Here is a 17,400-nt window from a genome sequence, read left to right on the forward strand (position 1 = left end):
GCAGTTCTAGTTCAGTTGGTTACTGCTGCTGGGATGGGATGCAGAGCTCTCAGGATGTGCCATGTATGTTTTGGAATCCTTTTGACTCCTTCCTAATCACCTAAGCCATGTACTTCCAGACAGCCGCACTTCACAGGCTAGAAGTCACAGTCATATTCCTACCTCCAGTTAATAAATTGTCTCTCCCTTCTAGCTGCTGCATGAAATGAGGCTGCAATTGGAAGGAAATTATTTTGCAGGTATTGTTTTGCTAACAATAGCAATTCCTGCTCCAGAGAACACTATTTTGCTTAATGCCTTCTTTCTGTAGAGTGGTAAAATGTGACAGAGTAATAGCCCTGAGATCAGTATGAAGGGGTCTGGGTTCTGACGAGAAAACAGACAAGTGTTTCTATCAAGAGAGAATTGTGTGCATGCAAAGAAAATAAGTGCCCAAAATGAGGGTCTCCAGATAACATGGCATTTAATCTTCAAGATTAAATGGTATTTTGATTTCTTGCTGCACAATAAACATATTTGCAGGGGGAAAGGTGTCCATTTTGCTCACTAGAAGGGGAGAAGGGAGTCAAGATCAGGCAACGTGTTTCTTCTTTGCAACAGAAAGAAAATAGGTTTCATAAAGAAAAATCCATGTAGGGGAAAGATGGGCAAAACAGCTCCTGTTGTAGAATCCTGACATGGACAGCTGCAAGAGCAGGGTTCTCAGGTGCACTTTGCTAAATCTCCCTAGCCAGCAGGCAGTGGGGATTATGGTCTGGGACTCCAGAAATTTTGAGAAATTGGTCCTTTCCAGGGGGTTATCCAGGCTGGAGAGAGGAAGGTTTATTCTGTGCTCAAACTCAGAATGCTGGTTACCTTTAATAACCACATTTTGCTCTCCCCTAGAACCTCTCATCGGAGGATCTTCTAGCATTGCACAAACTTTATTTCAGCCTCACCATCTGGCTTAGGAGGTACATTGGCTTTATCCATTCTTGTACAGATGGGAAAACAGAGGCACCAGGAGGGGAAACAAGTCGCCCAAGGTCCATGGTACAGTGAGGATTAGAGTGCAGAGCTCCTGATTCCTAGTCTGGCATTCTCACACTCCTGCCCAGAGGAGGAAACAGTGCAGCACTCATCTTCGAAACAAAACACAAAAACACTGCCTGAACAGCTCACAACCAAAACCATCCAGCCCCAGCCTGCTTCTGTGTGGCTGCTTTCACATTCCCCAGTGTGAGAACTGGGGAATCAGAGGGCCTGATGCAATTAACTTCATAAGCAACACCTGCTGCTTTACAAAGCCTAATTGCTTGCAGCAGGTACAAGGCCACTGGCTGCCTTTGACAAGGTTTTAATCTTTTGCTTTCCAGTAGGGTTCACCCACCCTGCCACAGAACTGTATATTCCCATTTCAGCTTGCTCGGCTGTGTGTGCTCTGCACCCATTAGCATCACTGACTGGAATTACACACGGACATCCCTGCTCATCTAATGAAGATGCATCCCACAGACTTTAGAAACAACCCCCTAAAATTGTCCGACAACCTGAGAAATCTAATTATTCTTTAACAGTTTTCTGGGTCTGTTTTCATTTTCTGGAGGGTGTCATTTTATTCTGGGCACAAAAGAATTTACGTGGATGCATTATTCAGGATTTGTAACACTAGACATCATTATCGTCACCTGAGAACAAAGGACAGCTCTAATTCTTGGCGTTTTCCCTCAAAAAAATTGTAACAGTATTTTCTTAAAAAAATAAAACTAATGCCAATGATCCACAAACATGCTCCTAGCAACTCGACAATAACAAACCAGTATGTCCAACTACAACCCTAAATATCAAACCATTGTATACAGCTGCAATGCTACCAAGCAACCCTACAACAACAAGAACAAGGGGACATTCCAACCACCTCTAGACCTTTATCAAGGCCATGATCCAGCTGCCTTGCCTCCCTGTTCCCACTATGCACAACTGCCGTGCCCTGAGCAACTCCACAATAAAGAAAGAGCACACACGGCTGCGGCAGTGTCCATGAGCAATGTTATAACAACAAACCCATGAGCATGGCCGCAGTGCTCTGAGCAACCCTAAAGCAACAAATCCAGGCTCCTGTACAAACACTCATGAGACACCTTGCCCAAAACCAGCAGGTTTGATGGAGGAATAAACGTCACGGTAAAGAAACAAATTTCTGCTTCAAACTTCCAAGAGGTGCAAGTTGAAAGAGCGTGTAAAGGAAAATTCCTACTTTAAAAAAAAAAAATCACTTTAAAAAAAAAAAGGGGGTTTGAAGAAAAACACTTTGCTGATGTCCTTTGACCCTCTCCTTACGGGCGATGGCAGAGAAGACTGAGCTTGTCTGGATCTGACCTGTAACACCGCTAGCACAGCTTGTGAAAGAAGAAGAAAAACAAGATTTAACCAACCAACGTCTTGTTAACTTTGTAAGCTGGGGGCAGCCTTCCAGCTTCCCAGCAATCATTTGGGCACTGCCTGTTTAAATAGAGCCTAACAGTACTGCTGTTAATAGGGTTATTAATACCTGTCATGTTCCAAGATGGTGAAATAATGTGCTTTTTTCCCCCTCCATAGATTAAAATAAACTAAGAGGGAATTTTCTGAGTCTTTGTCCCCTCCCCATTTCTATCTTTAAGCCAGTGCAGAAAAGCAATAATGTGATTGTACCAACAAAATCTTTCAACTTGATAGCTATAAAAATGAAAATGTTACTCAAAGACCAGCTCATCCATGTAGCATCCATGTCCTTCCCCACCTCCCCAGTCCTGGTACCCACCCTCCGATTATTTCCCCACAAGCCAGGAGGTACAATCTTCGAGGCCTCCCCTCTAGGCAAATCTGGATTCTTCTCAAACAACACAACACATTAGCTCTTGTAATGCTCAAACACTGACGTTCACATTCACCACAGGGTTGGGTAGGAGTCAAAAGAAACCTCCCCATGAGTCAGATCCCAAGTTCAGGGCTCAAATTCCAGTCTGCACCACATAGGCTCACCCTACCCAGAGCCACAATAACTCCATGGGCTACATTCTCCATTGTGCTGTACCTCGTGCAGTCATTTGTGTTAGTGCAAAGTGGGCATAAGCCTTTACCAGTCAGATTTAGTAGCATTTCACACGCACTTTGCCCCGGCGTAAACGGTGGCATAAGGTGCCGAGGCAATGGAGAATCTAGTTGTGCGTTCCCATTTTCAGGTTCACTCCATGCCACAAGAACACAGGCATTGTGTAAACGTCAAACCTATCACCCGATAGAGAACCTGTGGAAAGGCATGGGGGACTCGGGGTTAGTTCTAGGACACATGGGCCAAGGCTGGGCTGAGCCATTCCTTTCGTACACCAGGATTCTTGAAAATGTCAGGCCCTCATCTAGCTCACACCACCAAAACAAACAAGGTCTTCTGGATCTGTTGTTGACAGAGAAGTTGGAATTTAAGTAATGCAGAGGGGTCCTTGGCTTACTCTTAGAGCAAAGCTAAGGGGTTCTTGACTTAGAGTACAGAGGCATCAGGAGGATTACAAGCCTAATTTTTTACAAGTGACTAGTGATTTTGGGTGCCTAACTTAAGACACCTTAAAAAGGTCTGATTTTGAAGAAAACACTGAGTACCCACCCTATGAAAATCAAGCTTTTTATGCTGTCGCAAAACTGGGTTCTCAAAAATGTAGGCAACCAAACTCCCTTGTAACATTTTAAAATGTTAGATGTACATATAAATAAAAGCAAGGGAGCCAGAGAAAAAGGTGTATGTCAAAGAGCAAGGTCAGTAGGAGGCAAAACAACCAGAATCTCAAAATGTTAATTTTAAAGTTCAAGGTTTTTATATGGATGCTGTTGAGATAGACATAACCATGAGTAAACATGCCAAAATAATCTATCAAAAAGAAACCTGGTCCCAAAGCTATTCTCTGAGAGAAGTAAATTATGCAAAGATTATCTCTGAATTTCCAAAATATATTACAAAATGGGAAGGGAGGAAGAAAGGGGGGTTGGCATCTGGATATTAGACAGGGCTTTTCCCTTTCCTGCTTTCAAAGATGGTTTGGAAATACAGTCGTGATTCACTCAGATTCTCATATCCTTTGTATATAGTCCAGTTTAGTGTGAATTTAAAGTTTGAAATGATAAAAAAACATCCTGGCTTTGTTCCATTGAAGTGTTGCCAACACTAATACTATTACAGTGAGTCTTGAAATATTTGGTGTCTTTCTTCAAGCCCCCAGTTCTCAGAGGCAAGTGATTACAAGAGAATATCAGTTTTCATGAACAAAACCAATGCATTTCTAGCCTCATAGTTGTGAAGAAAAGCCTGAGAAGACAAACCGAGTGTATTCTAAAGGCTGAGAAACCAGAAGGCAAAGAAAAAAACTCTACAACTGGTAATTTGAAAAAAATCTCATGATTTTTAAGCCAATCTCAAAATTCTTGGGGCCCAAACTCATGATCTTTAATACTTGGATTTGGCAATGCTTCAATTTCAAACCCAAAACTCAAAGAAAAAATGGAGGCTTATGAACCCCACACAGATTGAAGCCCAGCAGAATGTTTCCATATGCCCAGGAAAAACAAAATTGACATATTATGCTTTCTTCTAACTGGAACTTCCCAATAAAGCACAATAATCCACACTCATTAGTTGGGTAAATGGATACAACCCCACTGAATTCAACACAGCCATGCCTGCTTAACCAGGGTGCTTTGTTTCTAAGTCACTCTTGGAAAGAACTTTCTGTATCTTTTGTTAAAGGAGAAAAGACATAGTGTCCTAATTCAGGAAAGCACGTAACCCTAGGCTTCACATAGAAGTTCGTGTCCTTATCGACTTTAATGGGCATTAAGCCCATGCTTAAAGTTAAGCATGTGCTCAAATGCTTTCCTGACTCAGGGGCTTGGTTTGAAATCTGAATGATCGTTTATTCACAGCGCATGCTACAGATTGGGGCTAATGTTACACTGACTTTGCCAGTCTATAGTAAACAACATTCCCTCACTGTCTCAAACACCTTATTGTTCATTTGCTTTACAGGAAGGGGGGCGGAGGGAGAAAATGCCGGGAATACACATTCATTGTAGTTAATGTCCTCTGCATGCTAATGCTTGCTACAGTCCATAATGCATGATTTCCCTGCGAGAGAGAGAAAGGGAAATAAAATCAGCAGGTGACATTGTTATTAATCCCAGGGCTATAGGAAGCAGAGTAATTTAAAGAACCTGGTAGGGGAGTATGTCAGAAGTGTCATTTCCAAGAGGCAGACAAGAGACTCAGTAGTGTCAAGAAGACGGGAGACCTGTCACTTTGGCAGCCCACCCTTTCGCCCCCACCTCTGCTGTTTACAGTAAAACTTCATCACAGAAAGTTATTAAGGTTGGCAGTTACTGTAAATGGTGAATTCCACAGTCTGGGAGAATCTTAGCTAAGTCAGCTACGCATCAGCAGAAAGGGACGCTCCCAATTATTTCTCTTTAACCAGCAGAAAGAAGCCCTGGGGAGAGAAATATTAGCACACTCAGGTGCCTAAAAGAGTAAAGGCAGGGCGGTAAGGCACGCTTTCCTAAACACAGAGAATTTTAACCCAGCAGGATGACCCCATTTGCTCTGCCTTGCTGCTGTTACACAAATGGAGTAGTAGAAATCAGGGAGCTCTGAGAAATTACCCCAGAGCAATTCCTGACACAAAGGCTAGATCAGGCAAAAGGTAGATTTTAGGGGGATGAGTAGATTCCTCTCCCCATCCTTCGTGGGTCCATAAGTGGTTGGCCACAAATCAGGAGCAAGACACAGTGTTGCGTCTCAGAAAAAGTGACACTTGGCAAATAATGCCTCAGTTCCGTTTTTTAGCAATGGGCCTCGGTCTTGGGCTCCAGAGAACAGGATTTGCCACAATGAAAAGCAATTTTTGTCACCTTGTTGCTCAGAGAAAATGCAAACATTCAAAAGGGGTGCAGCACGTTGTGCACGCTCCTGTCAAGGGAGAACAAATGAATTGGAAGAGGGTTTTTGGCTGGCTTCAGCAGGCACATGAAGGTCCACGTCACTCACCTATCTGGGTCCCATGTAGAAATACTTTTGTACCAACACACATTGCATCAGCCTGAAGGGAGCAAACTGGGGGCTACTGGGTCAGTAGGGTAAACACACTACTCTGTCTCTGGAGTTCTGGGTTCAGAGCCCGCTCTGGAACGCAAGAGAAGATGAGTTGGGACAGTGGGATAATGATAGAATCCAGTACCGGATAAGGACCTTTTCTTGCTCCTAATGAAATCAACAACACAACTCCTATCGATGGTGTGAGAGGAAAGCCTAAATCACACATGCCAGGCTGAGGAACTGGGACTAGAGCCCTGGTCCTTCCATTTCCTTAAACACAGGCTGTTAACCTTTGAGCAGAAAGAGATTCCTCCCATAGCAAGGAGCAGCAGTCCTGCTACTCCACTGGAAGATGGTTGTTTGAAATAGGAGTATGTCAAAGTGCCAGTAGAAGTTTTAGTGCACTGTAGCAGGGTCCCCATGATGAGTGTGCAGTAGATTCACTCCCTGCCTTGCACTACATGCACTAATTCACTACGTAGACAGGCCCTAACATGCACACAGAGTGTATTGTGGATCCCCAACTCCCCACAATACATCTGCCCACATCACAAAACCAGTACAGAGTTAGTCACGACCGACACTGGCTCAGGACTGGAATATCCAGGGTGTTGTAAACCAGGAACAAGGTGCATTGGAGAGGAAGGGGGAGAAGCTTGCTTAAAAACTGCCCATTCTACTATAAAGCTATTAGTCATTTGCTGGTACCAGCGCTAAATTCATCCATTTAATGAGAAAAAAAAGTGTTAAAAAGTCTATCTGAATAGTATTCCCCGTGGGACTTATCAGTGCTTCATTTTCCATCACAAAAATAACGTACTGTAAAAGACTGATTAGTCAACTGATAATTGAGTTCTTAAATGTCAAAAACAATGTAGTATGAATATTCAACAGATCATGCAACTGAAACTTACCTGTTCAATCAATAATGACTAACGTTTTTTCCCCATTGTTCTTTTCCAGAAATTATGTTAATTTGACTTTTCTGAGGTGATGAATAAGGTTCTCTTTAAAACATATTGTCATACAGGTTAATGTATAACGGGGCTGCTTAAAAGTAAGCTGTTGGGAAGTCGTGCCTGACTTACATCCCTGTGCATTAGCTTCATCTCACAGTTAAGACAGAGGGGTGATTGAATCAAAATTGCGCTGAAAGATACAGTTAATATTTCGGCTTCTCAGGGAAAAATTTTTCACTGTAGAGATTGGAAAATGTGATATTTTCATGCTGCTTGAGCTTAAATCCAACCCAAGGTTCAAATTCATAACAGACTACAGACTTCATTTAATTCAACAGGGGAAAACATAGTCTAAATGTTATTAAAGACTGTGCCTGTGGCTTTTAAATTGGTACAGACAGTTGCCAGAGCGGTTCAAACAACTGTCCACTCTTCCATGGCTGGGAGAGCTTAAGAGAGAAGATGGGAAATAAAGAGAATTCTTCAGCCTATACCCCCTGGAAAACATCTGTTTGCCGACTGCTGCAGGTAGCACTTCAGACATCAGTGTTCCAGATCATCTCAGCAGAACGCACGTTACTACTGTAGATCACTCCAGCCACACCACAGACTTAAACGTTTTCTCCTGCTTCCCAATTAGTGTCCTCCTCTGGATTCCTGAGAAGAGTTGTGTTATTTTCTCCTTCACGCTCTGAATACCTATGAAATGACTTTTGATGCAATCTTCCCAGAAGAGATTTTTTTGGGAAACAGGGCTGAATGCCGGGTGCTTTCTACTTATACTGGGTGTTAATGAGAGAGTTACCCAAGATACTGCACCTGAAACCCACAGGTCTTTAAAGCAAGATGCGTAATTTATTTTCAGTCCACCAGTTGAAATCCTAACCCCACGGAAGACAAAAGTGCTCAGAGATGGACTTCAGCAAGGGCCAGAAGTGAACCAACCGTCTTTTGAAATAACTGCATTTGTAGCTGGTAGGCACCATTTGTTTTTCACGTCATCGTACTGTGCCATAGAGTAACTAGTACAGCTGGTCAGGAATTGTTTTTGACTAAAACTTCATTTAATTGGAACAAACAAAACTTCCCAAGAAAGGGTTGGTTTCACTGAATTTCCCATTTCAAAAAAGTCATGGGGGGGGAAAAAAATTAAAAATTGTCAGAATGAGAAGTTTCAACATTTTTTTAAATGAAAAAGTTATTTTGGGGGGATCAAAACATTTTTCATTAAGAAAGCTCCGGTTGGCTGATGATAACCATTGCCCTGTCTGTGTTCTGCTCTCTGCCCTGGCTGCTCATGGAATACCAGGTCAAATTCATGGTCTTGGACTTCATCTTCAAAGGCCTCCCTATGAGTGGCTCAAGTGACACCAGGGAACTGCTTCACCCTGCATGAGTAGGACCTTCCACAACAGCTACATTCCTAAATTCGGTGGAAAATGAGTTTTTGACTAAACACAATTTTTCACAGAGCATGGGTTTGTTATTTTACAGAAAAATTCAATTTTCCCATCAGAAAACTGAACACCAAAAACCAAATTATTTCAGCTGAAAACCAAAATGTTTTTATTCTGAAATACCACCACGGTGCCTCATGGGAATTGTTGTTTGGATGCCTCGTGCTCCCACTCTCCTGGCCAGGCTGAGCTCCCTGACCAGATTACATCTCCCACAGCCATGCAACCTCCATGACACACCTCCTTCCCTCTCCAAAAAGGGAGGCCATGGTGCATCATGGGAAATGTACTCCAACCATACAGCCTGACCTATAGAGAAGGAATGCTTGAGTCACCCAAACTATAGTTCCCATGAGGCATCTCTGCAGAATCAAAATATTTCATGTTTTGATTTTTCACTGTAAACTTAGCAATTTCCATAGAAAACACCCTCATTTTTTCATTTCTGTAGTTACAAGCCACAGTCATTTGAGTCACTTAAAGCTAGTCAGGACAAAGTCCCCCCGAGCAGACGTCAGGGAAACAATCTTGTATTTTCAAGGGGAATGGGTTACTTCTTTAGTTCTTTAACATCTGTGTTCATTCAGTTTTACATAATTCAATTAGAGCTGATTAAAATCTGATTTAATTCCCCCATTCTCCTTTTCTCATTCTCTTCAGAGCTCCGAGGCAGCGTAGCTTTACAGGAGCTGCCTCATAGGAAAGAAGAGACATTTCTGAAAATAATGCCAGCGTTCAAGAGCCTCTGCAACCCCACAGGGGCACCATTAAATAAAGTAACCTTCTCTGTCATCGTCATAATGGAATGACCTAGAAGGAAAACAAATTGCAATGGTGCACACCATGGCTGGAGTGCCTAACCTCAAAAGACTGCTTCAAAATAAAGGGCAGATATATTAGAGTAAGAAATACATTTCTTGACATTTCTTTGGGACCATTTCCCTTGTTAGGAGCCCAGGATAATCTGCACTGACTTTCTTCCCGCTGCTGCAGATAGAAAGCCAGCATTCGGACCCTTCTCCAGCACAGCGAACAGTCTCACGTTAAAGACTGAAAGATTGCATCTTCCTAAGCGTGGTTTTAATTAACGCACAAATGTGTCATCATAAAAGGGAGCTCAGAAGTGCGCCTCTCAGTTACCCGAAAATAGATTTATGGTCTCTATGTAAAGTGGTTAGCAAAGACATTTAAAAACAATTAGGCTCTCAGAGAGGCAGATTCAAGCAGCCCAGACTGCTCTCATTATGCCAGAGAATGGAAAAATAAGGCCATTAAGGCTCACCAGATAACTAGGTTAATTGTACTTATTTATTTTTTTAAATGATTAGTTTCTCTAATAATGCCGTCTGCCTGCAGTGTGGGAAACGCGCGTGCGCTCCCTCGCACACCGAGTCACCGATGAATGATGCTCCCGTATGACCAACCAAATCTGATTTTAATGTTTCATGATGCTATCAAAATGAATAAAAGGGCAATTATCACTTTCCCTCAGCAGAGCATCAGACACCACTGCGCATTAAGGAGGGAAAGGAAGACAGAGGCTGGCTGGGGGATGGGCAGTTGCATGCACTGGCTGGTTTCACAGCTCCAGCCTGTCTCCAACTCATATGGATGCCCAGTGGAGTCCTGCTGGCATGGCTAAATAGTTCACTTGCAGGGGGCTTCAGGGACGTTTAGGTCTCATTCCTGCCGCCACTCCTTATACTTTTATTTGCTTCATGTTTCTCTTTCAAACTTCCCCTGCAAGTCACTCACTTGGCTGTGCTCACATCAGGAGCTTCATTCATATCTTCGCATGGGCTGGCCTCTTGCAGTTTAGCATATGCTACCCAACTCTCTGCACTGAAGGCCGGAGGTGAAATTCTGACCCCACTGAAGTCATTGGGAGTTTGGCCATTGACTTCAGTGGGGCCAGGAGGATCTCCATCCAGATTTTCAAAAGAGCCCAACTCTCACTGAGGCCTTGAAATATGCAGTCCGATTTTCTTAAGAGCAGAGCATGTGCAGTACAGGTTGGGGGCCAAGCATTTCTGAACGTCTGGCTCTGATTATGGGTGCCTCCCACTTGAGAATCTGGCCCCACCTTGATTTCTTACTGGGGCTTTTTTAGACATCATTATTATAATTTATTATGTTATTCCCATAGCATTTACAGGCCTCAGCCAGGGCAGGCCCTGCTGTCCTGGACACTGCGCCGACAGAGTGATAAACTGTCCCTGCTCCACATTGCACATGAGTAAAGTTGGTCAAAAGTTTTCCGTCAAAATGTTTTTCAGTGGAAAATGTTTTTTCTCTGACAAACTGGATTTTGTTTTAAATGTTTCTATTTTTGTCCAAAAAAGGTGAGGAGGGGGGTCATTAGTGAAAAATTACCTTTTTCAAAACTGAAAATGTTCATGATTTCTCTTTTCAAAATCTTTTCTTTTTTGGCTAAAAAAATCGCAGAAACTAAAATTAAATAATTCGTTTTTGTTTCCTCTTTCTTCATTTTTCTGTCCTCCGTCCCTTCCCTGCCACTGAGAAAGGGAGGAAAGGTATTTTTTCCTTTTCTTTTTTTAGAGAAAAATTGCCAAATGACAAGATCAATACCTGAAAAATTCTGACTTTCTGTTATACCAAAAAAAAACGCCAAAATTTAAAAACAAGTGAATTCTTTTTCAAATATTTAGGAAAACATATTTGCCATTTTTCAAACAATTCTTTTTACAAAAACCAAACACACAAGATTAGTTTCCTGGTTTGACAATTTTTCAAACAAAACAAAACAATTGTGTCTCTGTTTTGAGAAGGTCCCCTCTTTCTCTAGTCACATTCCAGTCAAAAACTGGAGACTAATGATTCACAGCATCAGAATATTTTTCAAAGCATTGCATGCAAGGGATTCCAGCCATGTCTCCTTAAGAGTTGGCAGGAGTGACTTAGCTAAACAACTAAGGGTAACTGCAACCCACGGCTACCCCTCTGGAACTTTTCACCATGGAAGGCACTGAATTTAGCCGTATGAAATGGAAATCTACCAATTCCATGAAAAAACTGATGCGTCTGATGAAGTGGGTTGCAGCCCACGAAAGCTTATTCCCGCAGAAATTTGTTAGTCTTGGAAGTGCTACAGGACTCAAGTTGTCTAAGCCAATAGATCTTGTAAGACCTGCCCAGCGATTGCTACCTTCTCTCTCCCCCTCACTCTCCTTTTGTAATTTTAAAATAGAAGAAAAGAGATGGGTGGCCCATATGAAATATTTGGTGGCTCTCATTCAGGTGCCTGACAGGTAAGTGACACAACCTGACCACCCCACCACCCCTTTGCTGGCTGTCTAACCACTGTGGTAAAGACCTGAATATCCCAGTGATACAGAGCTCAGGATCAGGTAGTCTGGTCCAATCAAGGTTAAAATGCATCATTGGGACATGGGCATCAGAATAGGGAAATAATTTGATTACTTTTAGCTTAAACACTTTTGAAAGGAGTGTTGTTGTAAAACTTGACACCCAATGGTCAAGGCATTAGCCTGGGACTCAGGATTGCAGAGTTTGAATCCCTGCCCTGCCACAGGCTTCTTGTGTGACCTTGGGCAAGTCATTTAGCCTCTCTGTGCCTCAGTTCCCCATCTTCAAAATGGGTATAATATCACTTTCCGACCTCTCAGGGGTGTTCTGAGGATAAACACATTGAACATTATGAGTTACTCGGATACGGTGATAATGGGGACAAAGATAAGCACTTGAGATAGGCAGACATGAAGAGCACACCGGCCTTTTTAACGACAAGAAGGCATTGTGCAGTCTAACAGACAGGTCACTGCAACCAGGACACCAGCAGAAGGAAGAAAGGAAGTAGGTGAGTGAGTTCTTCCCCAACTCTCAGCTTCAGAATGGGGCCTTTATACCTAATGAGATGGAGGAAGTCTGCACATCTTCTGTCTTAGCCAGAGGACACCCGGGGCCTGATTCTCATTTGCACGATGGCTCCTTTACACCTTTTCTAGCAGAGCAAAGGAGCACTATCTTCTGTGACCCCCTATCTTCTGAGGCTCCATGCCAGAACAGCACAAAGATTTCTTAGTGCAAATGCAAATCAGTTCTCACATGCCATGATAATCTCGCACCATCCATGAGCACTGAATTCACACATTTTCCCCTCTTTCAATAAGTTTAAACTCCCAAGTAAATGGCATACCAAAAAATCAGTTCCTTAAAGAAGAACTGTAATTCCCTTCACTTACCTTATTTCTTCCTATGGATTCCATTTCCTAGATTTGCATCTTTAGTGTCCTCATCAGAGCTCCACGTCACAACCTAATATGATGTATTGTGTCAGATCCGCTTATTGACTTTGTGGTATGGATTGATTCCAGAGACATTATTGTGTATTATATCAAAGAACCCCTTAGCAGCTCTTTGCAATGTGATTCAGGGCTATGGGGGGGGGGGGAGGGGGAGAAGGCGAGGAGGGGTAAACTGAGACATTATTTCCCTTTTAATGTCATCATTTTTTAAAAATCTCTGTAGAAATGGAATATAAAAGACTGTTAAAACAGCATTAATATTCCAACTTATACTGAAAGAAGCCGGGAAATTCAGAGGAATCGCTTTCACTCCCTCCACAGCTTTGCCATCTCTTAAATACTGTATATAGTCATCTAAAGTCCACTGGAACACAATTATTTCCATCATACCTTTATTAAAAAAATCAGTGGGAAATATCATTTTTCCCAGGGAAGGTGTGAAGAGCGGAGATCCCGTACACCCACACATACAATTAATCACCCTCCTGCCTTTGTGTTTGCTACCCTGGGATCCATATAGTTTTAATGATGCTGACGCGTTTTACATTAGCACCATGGGGGAGTGTTTTAACACAGCAAGTGGGTATTTAGCCACAGAACTCTCATGGGGCCAGATCAGGCACCCTTACTCCCCCTGAGTAGTACCTTACTCCTGCCTTGATTTCAGTAAGACTGCTCAAGGAGTAAGGTACTATTCAGTGTGACCAAGAGTGGCAGAATATGGCACACAGACAGGAGCCATGCAGTTAAATTCTTTACTCCATCCTCCCACTGGCTCTGCAATGGCCTTTCAGGCAGTGGGATTTAAACTGGGATGCAATAGCCGCAGAAGCAACATGGCCAGAGCTTAGCTGCACTCAGAAGATCCCCTGTTCTCAGCTGTTTCAGAAATTCTCCTCTAGAGTACAAGTGTAAAGTCCACCCCACCCCTTGGGGCTGGTGGTGCTTTCTCTTCCCATGCTTCTAATTAGCTGTCTCCCCCCAGCAGAGTATGGTGCGTGTGTGTGTGTGTGTGTGTGGACAGAGATGGTCAGGAAATATGTTTTGTTGCTATGAAAAATGTAGATTAAAAACAAAATTTTCATTAGTTTTTTTTCTTCAAAGGTTCCTCCCCCCCCCCCATCAAAAAACAGATGAACCCCCAAATCAAACATTTTATGGTTTTCAGCAACCAAAACCATCCGCCCCCAAATGAAACTTTTCAGTTTCCAGTTGAAATTTTTGGGTGTTTAATTGCTAAAAGCTGAAAAAATACGGGGTTTCAGACACGGAAAAACTGGGGTTTTCAGTTTCAGTTTTTCAGTGACCCCTCTCCCCCGCCATCTGTTTTGATGAAAAAGTCAGGTTGGTTGATTGTGTGGTGGTAGTGGGGGGGAAATCATTTAAACCAAAAATGTCAACTGGTTCCATTTGAGGGTGAGAACGTTAACGCACAGACAAACTGCCTGAGCATCCCATGAACACTACGTCAGGCTACTGCTTATTGATAGGAACCCGTATTGGTTGTATTAACTGTAAAGTTTGGTGCTCATGAATGCCAAGGATCGAGCAAACACACTGTCGTGACTGGGATGCTGGCGCTTTGACTAGCGGTCAGAGTGGGAATCAGGCTAGGTCACATACCAGGAGATCAGAGCCCAAACTGAGAGTCAGGAGGCAGGCAGGGTCAGGACACCAGGAAATCAGAATCAGGCCATCAGAGCAGGTAGCACAAAGGAAGCAGTCCCAAGGAAGGGAAACCCAGCTGCATGGGCAAATTCCTCTTCCTGAGCTTGGTTTAAATAGAAGCAGAGAACCAATCAGGACCGCCAGAGACCCACCAATCACATCCCAGGACTGGTGTCCTCTGTCAAAGTTTAGCTTCTAGTGACTGTTAGCAAGTCACTAGATGGCAAGTCAAAATATACTGGCTCCTATGGACCGGCATTCAAGACCCATGGTCCCTGACACATACTGCAAGTGGCCATTGCGTAAGGGTGCCCCTCAAAGTTTTGCCAGTGTGCCTCAAACCTGACCACCCCACTCTCTGTTAATCCAGTCCTAGTTCTTCCCAAAACTTGTCCTGCAGCACCACTCCACCCCCATCAAAAGTCCACTTCCCACGGAGTGCAGCGGCTTGCTAAACTGAGTGGCAGTCAGAAACTCATTAGCCATCAGGTGAGCCCAAACAAACTCCTGTGATTTGTGTGCTGAATCAGAGTTTGAATCCACATCTCCGAGGTTAAACGCAGCAGTCCACTTGGATGAAGGTCTTATTCAAAAATCCATCCTCTACTCTATTTCCTTAGGAGTGTTCTCACTTTCCTCAGCCATGCACAACTTACACAGATGTAAAACAAAAGCTATTTATAAGCCCCCTGGTCAATTCCACGAATCAGTGCTGCCCATGGGAGCCAGTTATTTTCAAATGCTTGTGATGTCATAATTTGCAGGCCTGCTGGCTGCTCCATATGCCATCTTGGGATGGAACTGTCTCACAGCAACTGGGCAATAATCACACCTCAGTAAGAAGTTCTGTAAATGCATCCATGATACGCATTTCAATTCCAAAGGCAATTGTAATTCTAATTAGTAACGGCGCAGAAGTGCTTCAAACTCTGCCAGCTATCTGGAAAACAGACAAACAGAAAAAATTCCCTCCATCAACCCAATATGATATATCACCACTGAAACTCAGCTGAGAAAGGCAAGCTCCGGAAAACAGCTCAAGCACCTACATATCGAAGATTTGCTGAACCGAGTATATCTGTCTGACAGATCAGCCCAGAACCAAACCCAAACCCAGCCACGCTGGGAAAGTTTGAATTTCAGTTTGGCTCTCAAGTTCACACTTCGAACCTGTCTCTACTTTTCTTCGCCTGGCAGCTCCACCCTTCAGGCCGTGATTCAGGAAAATATTTGAGCACATGCTTAATGTTAGGGAAGTGCTTAAATCCCATTGACTTAAAGTTAAGCATGTGTTTAAGCACTTCCGGAACAGAGGCTTTCCCGAATCAGAGCCTTAATTTATGGCTGGACTGCAGAGCCTATGCCAGCCCAGCCCCCAGTGTAGACACAGCCTATATCGACAGAAGGAGCTTTTTTTTCTTTTTGGGTGTAGGAATTACTCATCCCCAAACAACATTGGCTATGTCAACAGAAGGCCTTTTTTGTGGCTGTGCAAGCAGGTAAAAGATTACTGCCTCCATCGTATAGCTGAGGAAGAGCAGTGCAGATACTTGGGCATTGGGGCACAGGGGGAGAGGGGGTGAGGCTGCCTACATCAGGAAAAGCAGGAGTCAGCACCCGTACTGCCTCACTGCTGGTAGCAACAGTGGAGTTCCCGAGCGTGGACACGACCTGGGTGTTTTCGCCACTAGGTTCTCTAAATGTGCTCAGCGTTTTGGGCTCAGCACACGTGGGCACTAACAGGTGTAAGACCCCCCCTGTGACCAGCAGGTCCAGCTGCTCAGCAAAAGATACTGGCCCCTCCTGCTGCTGTAAAGTCAGAAGCTGATGCGCTGCCTGAGCCTGGGATGCCTGTTAGGAAGGAGGCAGCTCATATAGCCCCACAGCAGCCAGCTCATACCTCCCCAGTGGCCGGTGGAGTCAAGAGCTGCATCTACCAGCATCTTCTCCATTTACTACGTATGTATAATTCAGATGCAGAGAACTTTCGTAACAAGTGGTCGTAGTGGACCGTGCCTTTAAGAGCAGTGGCATGCGCCAGGTCGTAAACCCTGTGGTGCAAGCAGTGAGGGCGAGCGGCTGTGATAAAAGTCCGCTTGTGCTGCCCAAGTTATGTCTCTGCACGGACTCCTTTTTGTCTGATCCCGAAGCACGCACATTGCCCTGGGTGCCACCGCAGCCTTGGAAGCGCACATTGGAAAGCATGGCTCTTTCCTGTCTGCTTTGATTTTTGTTTTATTTATTTATTTTGCCCTGATATTTTCATTGATCGGCTCACCCCAGGTTCCTTTCAACTGTCTCTATTGACATGGTGGGAGCTGTGCACTTGTTTTTGCCTTCCCTGGGTTTGAATGCTGCCACATTTGTACCACAGGAAGCAGAAAACTAGTTTAACATCTCATTTATTTCATAGATGAGAAAGTAATTCCCTGCTGAATGATTGTCCTGAACCAACAATTCAGAAAGCAGGAATTTACAGTGCCTGCCAGAGACTGGAGTGCATTACTGTAGTGCCGTTATATAATGGAGCTAAAATATATTTTTCCCTCCTGTTAGCCTGAAGAGAAAAGCCATTAAATATGATTAAGGTTAAGAGATTGCTAAAATTACAAACAGCCGCCATTCAATTATTTTGCTCTGTAAAATGCAACACAGATTGGAGTTATTTCTCTGCAATGTGTTTTTAGAAAATAACATAACACAACTAATGTGGTTTGATGTAGCAAATCAGGTTTCAGACACTTCTTCTAATACAAAGCTAAAAGGCTCATAATTTAACTCAAAGTTCATAACTTAAAGTCATCAGGTGACTTCTGTACAGAAAAGGTAGGAAAAGATCAATACCACCCCAACTAATATTCTGTGAAGTCATCTAAAGCTGCAGAGTCAATCAATTTTATCACCCATTCAAGGAAAAGACAGAAGAATACAAC

The sequence above is a fragment of the Emydura macquarii genome, unplaced genomic scaffold, assembly GCF_026122565.2.
Source record: "Emydura macquarii macquarii isolate MOO-44397 ecotype Brisbane River unplaced genomic scaffold, CSIRO-AGI_Emac_v2 contig_312, whole genome shotgun sequence".
NCBI classification, from domain to species: domain Eukaryota; kingdom Metazoa; phylum Chordata; order Testudines; family Chelidae; genus Emydura; species Emydura macquarii.